The 20,914-nt window shown below is 32.9% G+C and overlaps 1 protein-coding gene across 1 annotated transcript in view; it reads right to left on the bottom strand.

Annotated features, from left to right (window-relative positions):
* The window catches only part of LOC123705268, an 80,895-nt gene that overhangs the window by 33,823 nt on the left and 26,158 nt on the right, over window positions 1-20,914 (bottom strand). Inside the window, exon 2 of the mRNA XM_045653980.1 lies at window positions 6,678-6,745. The gene's annotated coding sequence lies outside the window, so the exon portion shown is untranslated. The remainder of the gene's footprint in view (window positions 1-6,677; window positions 6,746-20,914) is intronic.

Raw genomic sequence — 20,914 nt, 5'->3', positions numbered from 1 at the left:
CGTTTTTATTTTTGGCACGAGGAGCGATACACCCGTCCTTCCAAGAGCGCTTCTGAGCGCGGTCTGACGAACCGCGAGAACAAAATGTATGAAGAAATCGACAAGTATTTTTAATTTAGCTCATTATTGAAATAAAATTTTGATTTAGATTCATAAAAATTACACCATATATAAAGGACTATATATCCCTCAATAAGATATAGTTAAGAAGATAGATTAGGCTCTTAATTTTCCTAAAATGGTACCGGTTTAGACCCCATTTTTTTGCATTTTATGCGTTTATTGTGATGGAAAAAACGTATTTCAGCGACAATTTTGTATGACGTCGTACAATTTTTATAAGATGAACGTAGAGCTGAATATATTATCTTTAAATTAAGATATTACTATGTTCTCACGTGTAATTGCTTTAAGTTAAATTGGTACCGAAAAACAGCGTGTTTTTGTAAAAATACGTTATAGCGTCCTTAAAGGAGCCTATTTATTTTTTCTACGTAAATTACATACTCTTTTAGATAGATTTGGCCATGATTTTTCTTTTAATAGTACCACAGACTAATAATAATATACTACTTACGTACCTACACAAATAGTACGTAAATCACCAATGACGATTTTTATCTAGATTAAATAAATAAACAAGTAAAAATAATTGACAATTGTAATATACTATTCAAATGCTGGAATTTTAGAAAATTTGGAACATTTACTTATACATTTTAATTTATCCATACTAATACATATAATTATTATAAATGCGAAAGTAGGTAACTCTGTCTGTCAGTCTGTTACTCAATCACGCCTAAACTACTGAACCAATTTTCATGAAATTTGGTTTTAATACTCAAGAATGGACATAAGCTACTTTTTATCCCGGAAATCCCACGGGAACGGGAACTATGCGGGTTTTTCTTTGACTTTGGGGGTGAAGCCGCGGACGGAAACATAGTTTCTTATAAAAATATATTACCTATTTCTTAAATCTATATACATTTAAGAAGAAAACGTGTATACAGTCATAAAATAAACACAGAACCAATATAGCGTTCAAGGTTGCGAATGAAAATGTATTGAAACAGGAAATTGAGTCAGTGGTGATGCTATGACAAGAAACATACATAATTACGAGGATTCACACTTCTAGGATATAACTTTAGTTATATTATGACTTGATGACTTGGTTCTGTTACTTATATTGTTATTAATATTATAAAAATGCAATTCCTCTCCTCAAACTAACTTCCTTCCGTACGTCTGGTTGTCTGGAAGAAATCGCTATTTAGCGATAAGACCGCCATTTGTTTTAATTTATAATTAACCGACTTCAAAAAAAGGAGGAGGTTATCAATTCGGCCGGTATGTTTTTTTTTTATGTATGTACACCGATTACTCCGAGGTTTCTGAACCGATTTACGTGATTCTTTTTTTGTTCGATGCAGGATGGTGTCGAATTGGTCCCATAAAAATTTTATTCGGATAGGCCCAGTAGTTTTTATTTTATGAGCATTTTTGTTTGTAGGTATTTGTAAATTTTGCAAGTGCAAGTTTGAAGTTGGTTGTTTTTAAATTTTAACGCAGTTATCACTTGTTAGATTAAGTTCCTAGTTAAGTTATGTCAGAGCAATAAAGTATGAATAAATAAATAAATAAATGCAATTATGTGCCTTATATTGTTTCTATAGGTCTATTATATTTTATAGTTTTGTGAGGTTCGAAGTCGCAAATATATTTTTTCATAATTGTGTTTGATTTTCGAGGTAGAAAAATTTAATCGTAAAAAAAGTAAAGAGGAAAGACAATGAATTATGTAATAAGCATATATATTCTTATATTAAATTATAACAAATACATAATACATCGTAACCTTCTTTTTGTATTAAATTAAATTAATACTAACCGGATGATCAGAACAAGGTAAGACTATTATCACGCTATCCAAAATATCTGACCTCAAAATTATTGTATAAACGAGGTATAATTTGCGTTCGAAGCGTAGTTCCTTACACAAATTCCTTACATAAATTCCAACATTAGTAATTTAATATTCTTCAACAATACCCAATACCTATTATACGTATCCAAAATTATATTCTATTATATTGTTATTTCTTATTGCTTGCTTATTCATTTCATAATTAACACATACTAAACTACCCATAAACTTGACCAAAAATATTATCTCCTATATATATTATATAACTTATTCATTATATATTTATTGAATATATGTACTTATTATTATCTAATTGCATACTCCTTCTATCTTAGAGGCGCAAACTAGCCATGTGGGTATCTGGCAGAATTACCAGCGTTGTGGAGTTTGCCTCTGCAACATTTATGCTGAGCCAGGGCCTTTTTGTAGCTACAATGCAATTTTGATATGTCTGATGTAATTTCGATTGTTATCATGATATTTTATTTTTGTAATTTTGTAATCTTTTTATTTATTTTTGTATTTTTTTTAATGGTGTCTTGAATGTATAAGCATATCATTGTGTTGTTTGGCTCAATAAATCTTTTTGTATTGTATTGTATTGTAAATATAACTCAATGTTCAATGTTTTTGTACGGAGTTTTCAATCGAAGCTTTATGACCGTCAATAGTAATATAAAATATTATATTCTTTTGTTCAAGTTTATTTCTATAATTTAAATCGTAAACATAATATATAAAATCTAAAACAGAAACTACGACTGTTATTATGAATTTACCTACCTATATAATCTATACTAATAATATAAAGCTGAAGAGTTTGTTTCTTTATTTGTTTGTTTGAACGCGCTAATCTCAGGAACTACTGGTCCGATTTGAAAAATTATTTCGGTGTTAGATAGCCCATTTATCGAGGAAGGCATGCTAACACCAACAGGAGCGGAGCAATGCGGGTAAAACCGCGGAGCACAGCTAGTATAGAATAAGTCGTCTATGACTTAGACAATTCTAATGATAAGAGAATGCTCATTCATGCAAAAACCGACACACCGATAAACATGAAATTTGTAACACAAATAAATACATAGTTTACAACCAAGTTAAACATATACAAAACTTCTTATCCCGGTATCTCTCAGGAAAAGCCGCAGCGGCATGTCTACAATACGTTATAACATATTCAAGACCACTCCAAACTCATACAAAAGACATCAACGATACCTTTGACCATTCAAGAAAATTACTACAATTGATTTTCATCCTTAATTCTTTAGGCTAGAGACTAAAATTTAATAACACATTACAGTTTTCCTATAAGTCGAAAGAGTAAACAAATCGTGAATAAACAATCGTGGACGGATGTCAAACAATTCGTCGATACGAAACGCAAGCATGATTTGCCTTCACAAGTTGGTTGTTATATTATGATTTCAATTCTAGTTTTTATAAGCACTATAATAAGAACCATTTTCCTGTCAAATAGGAGAACTAACCTTTATCAAATACATTTGGTCGTTTGAAACAGGAAGAATAATTTTCACCTTTAAATTAAGCTGGATAGGGTTCGATTTAGAATTTAGTGTCGGTATCTTAATTTCTATGAATTATTGGAAATCCTAAACATCCTTACAAGGAGGAAAAATAGCATAAAATGTCTGGCTCTTTGTACGATAGATTATTATTAGTTATATTATAGGAACTGTTGAAAAAAGTAAACGAAAGGAAGCGAGATAGGTGATGGAAAATGAGATATTATTTTACTTATCGCGAATGTTGAAGTCGTGGGCAGAGACTTGTACAAGTAAGTATACACTTTCCTGTTTACGTATAAACTATCGAGATAAACATGTATCATGTAAGAATATTAAAAAAATCAGTTCATAATTACGAAATTCCTAGGTCAAAGTTTGTAAATCTGGAGATAAATAATAAATCTCTATGAAATTGTTGATCACACCAAGATAAACATATTACATCAACACAATAAAACAACACTTTTATGACCATTTCCTCTATATACACACATACACACACTATACACTAACACACACACTAACACTAATTCAGACATAACAAACACGATCAATGAACTACACTCCTAATTAAGTTAGCACTTGAAAGATATGAACCTGTTCCCGGGTTTATTCGTTTGATCTAGAGTTAGCTGGTAAAAAAATTAACCGACTGCGATGTGTATGTTTCTTTGACTCTTATTTAAGTGTAGGTAAATAGTTCGATTTTTGATGTAGAGCTAGAGAGAGTAGAATTGTCACAAAGGAATAAGGGGTATTGTAGCCCCTTTTTTAAATTTACGATATTAATTAAATAATTGTTACCTTTTTATGATTATTACAACTAATCTATAAAATGAGTAGTTGAAAATTGTTCATAAGACACGTACATTTTTTGCTCTTGTATCTTTACTTACCTACTTGCCATACTTTCTTACAATAATACCTAATCTAAATTTCGTACAAATAATGACCACTATTAACAAACAAGACGCCCTTACAAGTATTACACAAGCACAGCCTTCGTGACTCCTCTGGCCGTAATTATATGAACAATTCACGGCTGTCAGAGCATTACTGTCACAACCACAGGTACTGTTATTATGTTTTAGGGTTCCGTAACGTTTTAAGAAGTAATTAAAAAGACAATTAAAAGTTTGCTTTTTATATCCTCCCCGTACTTAGAAAAATAACATAGGTGTTCCATCCAGAATGATAACGAGAAAGTTCAATATTTATTTTGGTCATTACTTGAAAATTATTTTTATATGCTGCTTTTAATCTGGCGTTACCTTTGTTACCTTTGATACAATACAATACATAAGTTTATTTGTAAACTCACCCACATAAGCATGAAAAAGTTTGCAATAAACATCATTTTTTTTTATTACTGGTATTGTACAATAAAGTGTATAAATAAAATAAATAAATAAATCATAAAACTTAACTACATTATAAGTAGAAAATATCTTAGCATTGCAATCAAAAATATTTACCTGTACAAAACACAATTCCTCTACCATACAATTATGTAGGTATACTCAAGATATATTACAGGGTATATTTCACCCTGTGACATACGTATATTGAAATCATCATATATTTTGGAAGCGAAAATACGGGACCGCATTATGCAATTTGAGTGAGCGTGGTAATTGGATGGTTTTAAGCAAGAATGTACGTCAACGCGTTTTTGTGTAAACAAGTATAATTTACCACCCAAGATGTTAATGTAAGTGTATACATTTTAAAATTTCGCGCTTTATTTTTGAATACAAATAAAATATCGTGTACTATATAATATATAAGAACTAATTGTGTACTTAAATATCAGAAAGTTCTAAAAGGAAGAATAATAAGTTAAATCCTCCATTATAATGAAAGTAGAGCTAAAAGACATTTTAAAGACAATACATAAATTGGAAAAAAAACGTGTGTGCTTTAAAAGTTATAATTTCCAAACGATTTTAATCGTATTCTTTTTAACGCCTCTAAACGTTGCACCTCTTTACCTACAGCGAACGCGATTAAATACGATAAAAAATTAAGGGATTAATTTGCGCTTGAGAAGATTTAAAATTCACAAATTTAATTCGTAACTAAGGCCAATCAGTATTATGCCTTTAGTCGTAGCAAAATATTACTACCATCTTCATTACCAGTTAAAAGATAAAAGAAGGAGGAAAATTTCCCACTAAAGAAGGAAAAATGTGCATACATCTACAAGGTATGTATTAGAGGAAACATTTGAACATTAACACCGTATAAAACACGGATAAAATGATACCACAACAAAAACTAATGTCTATTTGAGCCGCTTGATGACATAGCTACAAGCATTAAAATGTCGTTTAAAAAACTATAATAAACACAAGGGTAGAAACGAATTACCAGCTATTATTACTTTTTCTTGACTTATTTTAATAAAAATTATAATGAAGATGACTGCGGCGTTAAGAAAAATTCCATACTCAGAACGGCAAAGAACAAAATTTGAGATAGCAGATTAAAAATGCCCGCCGCATGCAATAAATTGGCGGGCATAGACAGGCAACATCGCTCTACATTATCTGTGCCCTATATTATTTTTATTCTGTGATCTTTCTCTCGAAGATTGTATCAATGACGTTCTTGCGTGCATTGAAATAAGGGTTGAAACTTTCGTTTTTTGCAAAGATGAATTTGATATCCAGGAGTTTTATAATTTTATTGGTTCGAAGCGTGTTGTGCGTGAATTATTGTCGTGTTTTAATTGATACAAGTGGGCGTTAAATGTAACAAAGATAGGCGATACAGGAGTATAAAATATTGAGCAATGTTCGAATGGAGAGGACGCAATAAATTGCGATAGTCTATTTTAGTGCACTGGCAATTTTTTACGCTTTATTTTATAAGTAACAAGTTCTTACTGTTTACATTATTACAACTAGGACTATTTGTATCGAGGCAGTATCTGCATGTATATGTATATTTTGAATACTCGTTTTTATCACTCAACGAAAAAAAGGAACTACCTACTTTTGTACTCGAAATAGAGATCCCACAGTCGATTAAATTTATAAACTTATACTTCTACCGTTCTACGTGTTGGAAATTTCAACATCTATGTTTAACCTTGTTTTTTTATCTAAATATTTTCTTCCTTGCCATTTTTTAAACGGAACAGAAACTTGCTATCATTTAATCAGCTTACAGGGAATAGATACATACAAAATTTAATATAACTTATTTACCTCGTTATAGCTATGTTGTCTTCCATAGATACAGTAATCTTTTATGGCTGCATAAAGACGTTCGTTATCTGAAACAATAAAAATAAAAATTAAGTACAACCTTTAAACAAAATAAAATCGAAACACATTAATTGGTTAAATATATTCTTTAAATAAATTAACCTTTAAATTTTTTTAATCAAAACACTGCTCACTTGTTTTTGTTTATTTATTTTTTATTGTTACAATAATTGAGGTTAGATAGAATCTCATTTCCCGCGTTTCCCGCCATTGGCCTTCTAAATTCATTCTTAAATAATCTGTCAAAAATTTCAAACGTACTTTTTTCGAAGCCCCGCTGACCAAGGTCCTGTCAATGTGACTCCTTCGACATTTGGCAGCCGGTTCCTAAACTATTGGCGAGCGAAATTGAGCTTCAATAACATAATTCAAAGTTCTTTTTAGAATGTGATGGGTTTTAAAATTGAAAGTTGCGAGATGCTTTTTATTTGTTGCATCCCGAAGACTACTAACTAAGTAGCATGCGTATTTTTTGGTTGGCTTCTTAGAAAAATGAAAATTCATCATCCTTATTCTTCAAGAATATGACGAAACATATTATTAACTCACCACAGATCTACAAAAAACCCACAGATAAAGCTAAATTCAAAAACATTTTTACATAAAACTCTGTTCGTAAATAATTTTTTCTAGAAAAATTCTTACTTGTATGTCCTTCAAAGTATACTTATGTGTAATTACATACTGTTTATATTATTACTGTTACTTCCTTTATGAGTTATTTGTTTTATATTTTGTAGTGTAAAAGCATTTAGTTTTTATAATAATTATTAGGTTTTAATACTTAGGCACTATAGAAACCAACATTCCTTGAGTATTATTACACCGACGTGACGTGGTTCTGCCAGTCTGGGAAAATGTTTATCGAAAAATAGTATTTTTATTTACGCAATTTCGGACTATAGTACTAGATTATATCTAATTATAATTGTAGAACGGGATATTCCAGCCAATTTTTTAAAAAAACAATATTCAATTTTTTTTTGTCCAAAACTTGAAGTTAAATGTGTTTGCACTAACATATCTATTGAAATAAAGAAATCTAAATTGAAATGCTCATCAGGTCACTAAGGTAAGATCGTGAGATAATTTTGAAGTGAGAGTAATTTTATCATAAATCTCCAAACCACATTATGCCTCTATCACATTCTCTATCAAACTGTAAAACATAAAATCTGTTTTATGAAGAGGTAGATTTTATATTTTGTATTGAATAAAAAACTCTTATAAAGATTTCTGATTAAAAGAAAGACAGTACATTTATTTTACAGTTATTATAACAATAAAATAATTAAAAATAACTATACTTACATTACAAAGTACCTAATATCCACTGATTTGAGAATCTAAGGACATTTACGGAACTTAGATTAGGTATATTATCCACTGACTTTCAGTGGAGACCACATTGACACCCTGACTTCAGTGAACATAATATGAATGGAAAAAAATGTTGTGTGGTTTTATGAAACCACGGTAAAAGTGAAACTTTTTTTCACACTATAGACATTTAACTAAAAATTATCGTATTTGTAAAATAATTATCGTACGTATCGTGCGTCACGCGACATGCGCTACACAGACCAAAAAGTTTGAGACGATGTAATAAAAGTTTCACTTTAAAAAAATGTGACTGACTGACTGACTGCCTACTATTATGATCATAATATATTAGGCATAGATCAATACTTGTAATAGTTATTTTAAATTCACGGTGAATACCGTACACAAACTTCCTATACAACATTTGGTTAATCAATGCAACTAAACAGATTTCGACAAGTGTATACACTAGTCTTAATATTTTACGGGTATGTACTTATGCAGGTAATTCGAGCACGATCGTGCCGTACCGTTCCGTTGTCGTGATCTTACTGTTATTCGACTTTTATACTATACGACACGATTCATTAATCGTATACTTAATTAAGAAAATCACATAAAGTCTTTATTTCAGCAAAATAAAACAAGTCACCGAAATTTCTGTTACTTATTACATGAATACATAGATTAATTCGTATAGAAGTACTTAGTTTATCTCGTGGAAACAAAATTAAAAAGTGCGTGTATGCCGAGCACGTGTCAGAAATTAAACTTCTTTGGCAAGATACAAAGATACCAAAATCTTACTCTATGACGTTTTTTTTTTTTTTTTTTTTTTTTTTTTTTATTGGTAATAGGGAAGCGCTTGACCACAATCTCGCCTGATGTTAAGCTGAGATGCGGTCTAAGATGGAACGCGCTTCCCTAGAAGGTACCTGTTCACTCTACGCTTGAAGACCCCCATATTGTACTCGTCGGGGAACACAGACTCAGGAAGCATGTTCCAGTCCCTCGCGGTTCGGATAAAGAATGTGGAACCGAACCGCTTAGTCCGGGTACATGGAACGTCCACCATATGGCGATGCCTAGAATCTGTGCGCCTCGACGATCGATGGAAGAACGGGGATGGCGGAACGTGGCGATGGCGGACGTGATGGGATTGCCATGACGCGACCTTGATATTTTACTCTCAACGCATCTAAAGAAATTTCACTTCAAAAATACTGAAAACAAAAGTCTTTTTTGTTTTCAGCATTTTTCTCTTTCATCAATTACTCCACGTCTTTCATCAATTAAATATTATTGATGAAAGACGTGGAGTCATAACATAACACATATAAATACAGTTTTAAAAGAAGGATCTCATCTTCTATTAATTTTCTAAATAGGTACATCGTTTTGCAACGATTAATGCCACGTGTCGTGTGTTGTAAATCAGATTTAGAATTGTGATAACAAACGTCTTACCTTTTTTAGTTGAAAAGCATTTAGAAAGGCATAACTTGACACAAGGTAACGCATCGAATAAGGTTATTTTTTATTGTTTCACTTTATTGCTGGCCCACATTATTATATTCGTATTTTTTATTGAAAATTTAAAAAATAAGCTTATAACCATCTGATAACCTTACTTGTGCTTATATAATAAAACTGCTAGCTATTGTTTGAAAATTTTAGGAAACTACTTTATCTTGTATGTATCAGATCTTCGACAGTATTTTGTATATATCAGATTTGTTAGGTACCATAATAAATCCGCCACACTGGCCAAGTGCGAGTTGGTGTATTTTAGATGTCAAACTTTTTCAGTTCTACGCTGCTTACGCTACATTTTCTTTCACCAATACTGTATCTAAGCGCTTTCTTAACCGATGTACCAAAAAAGGAAGTTTTTCAATTCTTATAGTTTTTTTTATATATTTTATTTTTATGGAAAAATAGGTGCTCAATCTTAAGACAGTTAGTTTTAAATTTATAAGTATGTACTAGCTTTCCGCCTATGGCTTCGCCCGCATTTTCAAAGAAAAACCTGCATAGTTCCCGTTCCCGTGCGATTTTCGGAATAAAACCTATCCAAGTTATCCTCATATGTGCTAAATTTAATTGTAATCGGTTCAGTAATCAGTAGTATTTGCGTGCAAGAGTAACAAACTTATATGCACATACATCTAATATTCTCACAAACTTTCGCATTTATAATATTAGTAGTATTTATAATTTAAATGTTAATAAGAGTTTTAATATCAATAATTATAATTAATGAGTAATAGGATATTGCACAGATAGTATTCATTTAATTAATTTCCGTGTTCTGTGAACTTTATTCTTGTGGTATACCTATGACTAAGTAGAAGGTGTGATGAATATTGATTGATGTGTCACATAAAATGATAATTAGCGTTTAAATAATAAAGGCTACAAATCTGTATGAGCGGCGATCACGATTATCACAAAAAAGTGAATTTCACGCGAGTTAAGCTCACATGTAAAACTAGTATACCTATAATAAATAAATAAATCTATATACATATATAATAAATCTGTAGAAGGGTCAATTCTGTACATTGAAAATATTAAAAAAATAAATAGCAGGGGGTGTTACTGGATCGATACCAAACCCAAATATGCGATTAAAAAAATTTTTGTCTGTCTGTCTGTCTGTCTGTCTGTCTGTATGTTCAGGCATCACGCGAAAACTAACGGTTCGATTTCGATGAAACTTGGTATAATTATACCTTATTATACTGGGCATAAAATAGGATACTTTTTATCCCGGAAAAATACGTAGAAAAAAAGTAAATCTTAATTTTTCCGCGCGGACGGAGTCGCGGGCGGAAGCTAGTTGAAAATAATTCTGAATAAAAAAACCGTACTCTTTGAACTGAATATGTAATTAATATGATTGGATGTATATAGGATATTCAATATAAACGAAAAAATGGGAATGAAATAAAATATATCCCATATTTCTTACTAGAGTCTATCTATCTAGAGATGTCGATATATTATTGAGAAGTATGTAATTTGAGATTTTGATATTCGAAATAAGATCCCCTAAACAAATTAAATGACAACTTATGCATATATTGAACAACAGTCTTTGAAAATATGTGTAATAGAAAGTTGTCCATAAATTATAATTCCATAATTCGGGATTTTATTGGAAACTCATCGCAACGGAAACGATAAAAGTAAAATAAGATGGCATGCTATGCAACCTTTTTTACATAGTATAAAGAGAGAAGTACGCCAACTGCCGGCGTTTAAGAGCGCACGGTATCTAAACTCGCTCGGCAAAGGGTTGTCACTTCTCACATTGATATCTACACTAATATTATAAAGAGGAAAACTTTGTTTGTTTGTTTGTTTGATTGTAATGAATAGGCTCATAAACTACTGGACCGATTTTAAAAATTCTTTCACCATTCGAAAGCTACATTATCCACGAGTAATATAGGCTAGGTTTTATCCCGGAAATTCCACGGGAAAGGGAACTATGCGGGTTTTTCTTTGAAAACGTGGGCGAGGCCGCAGGCGGAAAGCTAGTAAATAAATATTATAGGACATTATTACACAAATCGACCTAGTCCCACAGTAAGCTCAATTAAGGCTTGTGTTGTGGGTACTAGGCGACGATAAATATAATATTTAATAAATACATATATAGATAATAACACCCAGACCCAAGAACAAATAATTGAGTTCATCACACAAATATTTGCCCTGACCGGGGATCGAACCCGGGACCGTCGGCTCAGTAGGCAGTTATCTAGTTACTTTACCACTGCGCCAACCGCGTCGTCATAATCAAATGTAAACAAGTATATTTTCATAATCCAACTTCTACTGTAAAAATCTATTACACAATTCCTAAAAGAGAGCCGATAAGCCCTCATTACAATAATGCACCACAACATTTCATAACCATTCGTAACATAATCAACTAAAACAAAAGCGAAAGCGGAGTTTTAATTTTATGACCAAAACTCTCATGACATAAAATCAACAATAGAAAATCTCTACATCATTGTTACGCTTCTTTAACTGACTTTCATCTCGAGCATTTCTTTAAGAAAATCGATATGTGTAATCGATGCTGATCTTGTTGCATGTGATATCGATTCGCGGATATCGATTTTGTATCGAGTTGCAATTCCCGAAGATCATCATTGGATAATGGATATTAAGGTCACAGTGTCACCGGCCGTGAATAGCTGTAACTTTGATTATAAAAGTGTATGTAAATAATATGTACAGATCATAGTACCTAGATACTAATTTAAAGACATTGTAAATTGTAATAGTTAGTGGTAAGTAACGGATTTCTCGCGATAATAGCTGTTGTTCTCTCGCGTGGATAGACTTATCTATACGACTATACTCTTTACACTTAGCTGATATTAGGTTTGTTATACGTATTCCAGTCATCCATTATTTGCGTACCAAAATCTAAAAATTTGTCAAATCGCTTAGTGTATATTGCGTGAATAAGAAGACATAATTAATGTTACGTAAAAAGAAACACAATATGTTATCTTTACTTTTTCATTTTTTTATAATTTTTATTAGCGTTTGCTTGTGGTAGTGGTTTGTCTTGGTTCAGAAGAATTCAAAAAGGATTAACTAGGTATCTATCTATTTAGCTCTTCGTCATGTCACTTAAATCTTTATCTCACATTATCCTTTTACCTTACATCACTAATAACCATACAGCATTCAACTATGTAATACCAACCCAAAGGCAATCGTTCGCAATCACAGCTTCGTGTGAAATACTTAAGTTATCATTGTTAGCCCACAGGACGTCTGCGTTTAGCAACAGGCAACACGGAAGAATATCAGGTTTTACCCGTTTCTAGGTCTAAGCTAGATTAGATAATATCGACGCATTCAGTGCTTCAAACGCGTTTGAACGCTTGTGCGAATTGAGTTCAAGTTTATTTCTTTTTTTTTTTTTAATACCACAGATAAGAAAAATTATTTGTAAAAATGTATGGGGCAATTATAGTTAATCTCTTAAAAACAAAATTCTACCTATGTTTTTAGTTTTCCAAAATGTTGTTCTATAATTAACTTATCATGTATTATTTTTACTTATTAACCTATGTCATGTTTCATTATTTTTTTATAGTACCTACATTACAGTAATATTCTCGTCGTCAGTTTAGTTCGTGGGATGTGTAATTTGATCCTAATATAGTCAGGACTGCTTTCAATCTCTTCCAAGAATACTGTTGAATAGGTTTGTGGTATCAAATAAAAAATTTGGATAATTTTAATTGGTACCTATAACTGACTACTGCACTAACTAAACTACATTAATGTACAATATAGAAATTTTACCTGAAAATAAAATTTGTATTATGTTTCCTAAGACGTCCGTAGTCCATTATGAGAGAGAGTACATCGCCTTTTTCCCCGTGAAGTCGCTAGATGGTGCTAGTTTTAAGCCCGTCACGTGGTACCGCCGCCAGCGCCGCGAGTGGTGGGGACAAAACTCACCACAGTTCCGGCAAGCCACCAGAAATATCCTCATTGTTCGTCTCATAAATGATACGGTAGCACTGGTGCAAGAATAACACCAGGAAGACCTTATCTGGACTACGGACGTCTTAGGAAACATAATACAAATTTTATTTTCAGGTAAAATTTCTATATTATGTGTTCCGTTTGACGTCCGTAGTCCATTATGAGAGAGTTGTTTGTTATCTCCTGGTGGCTTGATAAATAAAACGCAACAATGTGATAGAGTAATGCCCCAAAAAGGTTATAAATATCCTATAAACAAAGTATATACTTAATGTATAAAATCATGACTTTGATAATTATTGAAAATTTGTCTCAATACCTTATACATGGTACATAATACATCCATAAATATACTACAAGTACCTATATCTTGTCAATATTTTAATCAGTATATGCCTTTCAACCTGAGTAGGCTGAAAAATCTCGATTGTGATTACTAAAGACTTCTATTTTGATTAGCATTATAAACACTACGACAATAATATAATAATAATTCCACCATGTGGCGGAAACACGGGGGTTCGAATCCCACCTTGTGATCGAATTTATTATATTCTTTAAAAATTTGTATGTAAATACTAAATAATAATGTTTATAAACATCTCTCTAGTTTACTTTTGCAAGAATGTCATTAACTAGATATTTTTCCAAATAGATTGATGATGCTACTATAACTATGTAACATCACCCAGATTTCGACCTCGACTCGAAAACAGCTCGCTTTACCCTGCCACCTATGATAGCCGCTGTAGCTGGTCTCACCGGATGCTGTGTAGTAATAAACAAATTAGTCAGAGAACCTCTTATGGATTGGAAATGCAAAGAAACGTTCTTATGTGCCTTGGAACTGGATTTATATTTACATAATAATTGCTAGTATGTGGAAGAATATGTTTTGGAGCCCAATGCGGAATGCGAGGTTAAAACGCGTCTTCACTATCGACCCATTGTTTTGAATTGTAATGTAAACAGGAATAAATAGAGAACACATCCAAAAGCTAATAACAGTAATCACATAGCTGCGCGTTAATAAATGCAAACAATTTTTTGTTTATTTTATTAATCACATAGATAAATAATTATTATGCTGATTTATTTTAAAATTATTTCGATAAGAGTTTTTGAATAATCTTCCTTGCCTTCCGGATTTGTAATTTTGAAAGATTTGTTCTAGCTAAGGAAATACCCAGAGGTAATGTTTGCTTAAATGATCAGATGAAATTTTAATATAATTTTATTTTAATACAAACTGACTGATTTTATGTATAAGAATAGTGTACTAAACCGTCAGTTATACATAATTTAGCTAAGCATTTAGCATCCTTTTATAGCCTGGTCAGTAGTTACCAGCAGTCTATGTATGTTTCTATTTTTTTAAGCTGTCCATCAAGGTGTACAACAGATTGATCTATCCAAAATGAGCCAGACTTTCAGCTGTAGGTTCTGTATATGAGTTGGTGCTGAACCTGTGCGTGTTTGTCAGTGAACGATTGAGAAGACTTATCCTGATACTAGCACGGCTCTTGAGGTCTGGGTGCAAAGACTGGTTCTTCCACTTGGGTAGTATTATAATGAACTCGAGGCAATAGAGCCGGTTGTTTAAGTTTAAGTCTGTCTTACTTGAGATGACGTAAGCTGTTTGAGCTGTGATTAAAATTTATTTGTAGAATTCCCCTCTGAATGGAAATGTTTGTGTCGACTGTTCGAGCACGTTGCATTAGGAGCCGGCGCGATTGCGCGAGGATTCGGCTTCCTAGCTGTACAGCTTGTGAAGTGTTCAAACGTTCAAACTAATAACTCTTGTCAAAGAGATCTCGTTCTGCCTTTGAATGAAATTTTTTCTTACTACCTCGACTGTCAAGGTTAGGAAAGCTATTACTGCAAACATTTCAATTTCCATACCAACTTTTTTGACACTGGGTCCAAGGTCCTTTCATTCAATGCTTTGACTTTCATGTGAATTGGATACGGCTGGTAGATATACTTGTTTTTACACTTACTTGCTTTTAAAAGATGTTTTTGAACTAGATCTTTAACAAGTGCGGCAGTTCATTCTTCCCCGGAGGGAGACAAAGGTTTCAAAGTTGATTAGCCCTAAGAGGCGTTCCTGTAGCGCTGTGGCGTGTGTCAGTACATCCTTCCCCGGAGGATGATAAAATTTGCAACGATGACAAACCTTGATAGGCGTTCCTGTGGCGCTACAGCGTGCGTAAGTGCATCCTACCCCGGAGGGTGATGAAGGTTTCAAAATGAAAAGCCTGAGAGGCGGTCCTGTACCGCTGCAGCGTGCGCCACTGCATCCATCCCCGGAGGGTAATGGAGGTTGCAAAAATAATAAGCCCGTGGGGCGTTCGTGTAGCGCTGCGGCGTGCTCCAGTGCATCCTTACCCGGAGGGTGATAGAGGTTGCAAAAGTGCTAAGCCTGTGAGGCGTTTCTGTAGCGCTGCAGCGTGCGCCAGTGCATCCTTCCCCGGAGGGTGATGAAGGTTGCAAAGGTAATAAGCCCCGAGAGGCGTTCCCTTGGCGCTATAGCATGCGGCAGTGCATCCTTCCCCGGAGGGTGATGAAGGTTGCAAAGTTGAGAAACCCTAAGAGGTGGTGTGCCTGCTTGAGGGACCAACTGCCTGCTATTAAGCCTGTTTTTAGGCACTGACACTTTCAATTTACCATTTCCATTTTCCAACTTGCTTCCGTGCTCCAAACCATTCGTAGAAAATCTTAAACGCTCGGGTGTCAGAATAGATTCTATCGGATTGATATTCCAAAGTAGGTTAGAGACGAACTTTATTTCGAATTGAGTTGAATTGCAATTCCAAAGTCTCTGCAAGCCAATCAATTGGCGATTTGTGCTGAACAATGAAACAATATAACATAATATGTAAATTTTTTACATTTCTTGCAAAATAAATAATTTCATTTAATTTCAATGTGGTATACATGCTGTTCTGGTGAATGTAAATCATTGCCCACGTAGATCACCAAGTAAAGGCCACAGTCCCTTGGTTCTTGAGCAGTCCAGTTTGTGACTGTCGCAAACATTCTATGAGCTGACGCTAGCCCGAAGGGCTGATACGTTATCTTAAGTAATCGACCTTCGTTTATGATGTATCTATAATATCGATATGGTATTCAATAGTGATACAAGGATATAGGAGGCGTCGATACGTACGGGTAGTCGATAGCCTCGCAAATACAAAAATTATAATTTTAAGTAAAGTATGTCATGTCACAGTTAACAGTGGGTGTGAAATTGAAAATTACTCTGTATTTGCAGAACTTGCTTTTCTTAATTATAAAAAGGGGTGATTAACAATAGAGTCGTGGTGTTCGATTGACGAACCCCTGATGTTCAATAGTGGCTTGAATCTCCAAAGACATAAAATATGATGTCCGAGTTAAAGAATAAATAAATATTATTACCTCTAAGTGAAAACTATGGCTGGTTTTCGAATTACATGGTATTCGAGGGTGATGAGATTAATTTGAGCTTTGTTTGTTGAAAATCTCTCCCCCCCCCCCTTTTTATTCTTTTGGTGTTTCCCCTGATTCTAACTTTTGTATTGATGAAATGATTTGAAACGACTTAAAAAGTCGATCTTAGCGGTTATTGAATGTACTGGTAAAAACTGATTGTGACGAGTTTTAAACCAACTTATCAAATCCGCCTATCTGCATACGCAGCGTATGCCATGCCAGGCGTATGCCATGATTAGTAAGTTAAAAAAAATACATTCCACAGCGGGAGGAATTTTATATGAATTTAAACTTATCAATAATCTCCTTCAAAGCATCTCTATTAATTCTTAAGTTTATTTGTATAGAGAATAGATATCGCATTTAAATTTAGCAGTAATTAGGCACAGAGTCGCGGACTAATTTAATACGTCAGGCAAAAATTATTATTAATATATTTGTAAGAAATTGATAATAATAATTTACCTATTTCTATTGTGCTTACAAGATATAGGCAACTACATTCTACTTGATTCGACTCGTATCGGATGGATTTTCTAATCTAACGATAATAAGAAATCGTTTTTTTTTTTTTTTTTTTTTTATATTTACCCTCAATTCGGAAAAGGAAGGCACAATTCACATACATTTATAATGTCCGCGTAGCGAATACGATTCAAGGAGGAATAAAATCAAAAGATCGAAACACGTTTCGGATCTGCTTTCGGCAATTAATACTATCTTAAAACCGATATTTGTGAAAATGGATTATCTAACGTGTAACATCCAGTAATAACCATTCACGTTGAAAGATTTGTATTGAAATCATCGTAAATCACGTATAATGTATTAATAACATGACTCACCGTGTTGAGACAATATCTCAAACCTGCACACGAGCGGCTGAGCGCGCGCTGGCGGCGCCATACACGCTGCGGCGGTTCCTCGTCGTTGCTGGACCCCGAACAAGTAGAACTCAGCTCGGAAACACGTAGAAAGCGCACTGTTAAGACGCTCGACACGATTCGGTAGGCCCTTGGCCTGCGCTATAGACCTATGGTCGCGATGCCACGCTCGTGGTTGCAGATTTATACTTCATATAAATCCGAATTTCGTTCTTAGTTTGAAATAACGATAACGCAGGTAACACTATTCAATATTCATTTCACTATGAAACGTAACGGACTTTTTATAAAACTATAAAACTATTTAAAAATAAAAAACTGAACTTTCTACTTCAATCTCGAAAGTTCGTTTAAAATTGTTACTTAAATTTATTTAAATTTAAATTATGAATATATGTATTTTAAAATACAGTATTTTAAAATAACATAATTATAATCTAACGACTTGCGTACGGTTTGAAAAACGACGCAACAATGAGGATATTTCTGGTGGCTTGCCGGAACTGTGGTGAGTTTTGTCCCCACCACTCGCGGCGCTGGCGGCGGTACCACGTGACGGGCTTAAAACTAGCACCATCTAGCGACTTCACGGGGAAAAAGGCGATGTACTCTCTCTCATAATGGACTACGGACGTCAAACGGAACACATAATAATGTATTTTTTTTTTCTGGATCTTATCTGTGTAGTTCGTTAGTGTGTTAGACTGAAGTAAAACTGAAGAAATATGTATTTTTATTACCTGTAGTTCAAGTTAAAAAACACAACCCAAATGTTAAACTTTTATTTCATTTCGAACATATTCTTCACGCATGCAAATGCCGTGATGAATAAAAAGTATAAGGCAATTAACACACGCGAATCGGTAAAAAAAACTAAGTGACAACACTTCGTGCATACTACCAGACTATAGGTCTACCAGAATCTCATGGCATATTTATAATTATGAAATAAAAGATTTTCATATGGCAATTTTATTTGACAACTATCAAATTGGTTGTCAAATTATTTGTCTTCTTTGGAATTTATTAATAATTTTTAGGATTTTGTCTAAAAATCTTCGAAAATGTCGAAAAAGCTGCTGCGATCACAAGCAACAGGTGTAGTTTATAATGTGTATAGAAAAACATTCGATGAAGAAGGGTCAAACACATAACAATTTTCAATTTAAAATATTTTATTGGTAAATTGGACTTACCCGTTTTGATACTTAAAATTAAAAATATTATAAGTAGGTAGCTATAATATTGTTTGTTGATTACAATATAATTTTATTAAAACTTATTACAGGAGTTTCCAATACGGCTATTCGTCAAGTCCAAGCTGTCCAAGTCAATTTTATATTGTGTGTATCTGTTAATACTTACGAAAATAAACATAGTTTTTATTTATTTTATAAAAAAATATTAGCATTATCTTGTTTTGATCTGCATTATCATTACATCCATATTTTTACATGGCATAATGATAATATAGGTATGTGTAAATAATAATACATTACATAGATAAAAGTAATATGTATATAAAAGTAATATGTAAGTATGTACCTACATAATATTAAGTGGATATCTCATTATTAAGTACAGTATTGTTCACTTATGTAATGTGACTAATGATGTTGAGGACAAAATAAAAAATAGGCAGTATCAAGATCGTTCAGTCCATTTTCCCTAGGGTTGCACACTCAAAATTTTGATTTCCCTAATTGCCATCAGATTCTGGTTTACCTATACTTACTACGCGTCAATAACTTCGATTGAAGAGACCGCGTGTATCACGCACTGCAAGTACTGGACGCAATGAGCTGAAGAATTAATAACACTTTAATTTCTACTTAATATCCAGTTATCTACACGACTCTACACTACCTAGAGCGTAATTTTATTGCGGGCAGGAGCTGGCTAAGGATTTACCAAAAAACCTGTCATAAATCGTACCTACCTACTAAAATTTAAATCTTCCTATAATTAATCATTATTACATTTCTTCTCCTCTGGCTTGGTACGTTTATGCAAAGCGTTTATTCATAACTGAAAATATGATTTTGAACTAACGTAAACATTTTCAGCGTTATTTTTAGCAATGTTATATTTGTTGATCCGTCTCTATCTGTTCTTCTACGTAACTTTATGCAATTTCTGCCATCTACATACCTACACTTGTCGTATGTAACATTTGTTCAAAGATCGTTTACGTTAACAGTCCGTTTCTTGCTCCGTTTACATCAAAACAGATAAAAAATATTACTGCAAAAACAAGCTATCATTTCGTAGATATTAAAAGATATATGTAAGTATAAACCAACATCTCGATTCCGCAAACTGGCAAATCAACTTGACTTTTTTGGTCAATCTATAACAAAAACCTGTTACCTGTTTCAAAGTTCGCCTGTATACATAATCCTAAAACATTGAGTTTTAAATGTTCTTTTCTTACGTTTATCTGTGCTTTTCGAAATGAGCAACTTTAATATTTATGGTTCACGGGATTTCAATTTCATCTTGTTTATGGTATGGGTAGGTATAATCAATTATTGATTCATGTGATTTCGTTTTTTTGTAAAAACTAAATTGGCTTGCGTGTAAGTGTCAAATGTAAAGAAGTTTATGGATCAAGTTTGATATTCAAATTAACTTGGGAACTTATACCCTATACTGACTATTTAAATTCGAGTTGAATTACGCGTTTAGTCCTATATAGGTACTTACCTATATGCTTGTGATAAATTTTTATAAATAAAAATGTATGACTGGATTTCTTAATATTAAGATAACCAAACATTATTGTTACCCTATTTACTTAGGTATTAATAATAATTAGAGAACCGTTAATGTTGTAACCTATTGTATCTATCTAATTATTATAACCAAAAAAGTAAAAATTATAGTCGTGTGGGCAGTTAGGTATTTTAATCATTTCTATAAATAGTTAAGGACTAATATGGTCTTGCCAATTTATAGGTATTCATA

The sequence above is a fragment of the Colias croceus genome, chromosome 2 (genome assembly GCF_905220415.1).
Source record: "Colias croceus chromosome 2, ilColCroc2.1".
Classification (NCBI taxonomy): Eukaryota; Metazoa; Arthropoda; class Insecta; order Lepidoptera; family Pieridae; genus Colias; species Colias croceus.
The sequence above is the reverse complement of the archived record's forward strand: the minus strand, read 5'-3'. Positions and strand labels throughout refer to the sequence as shown.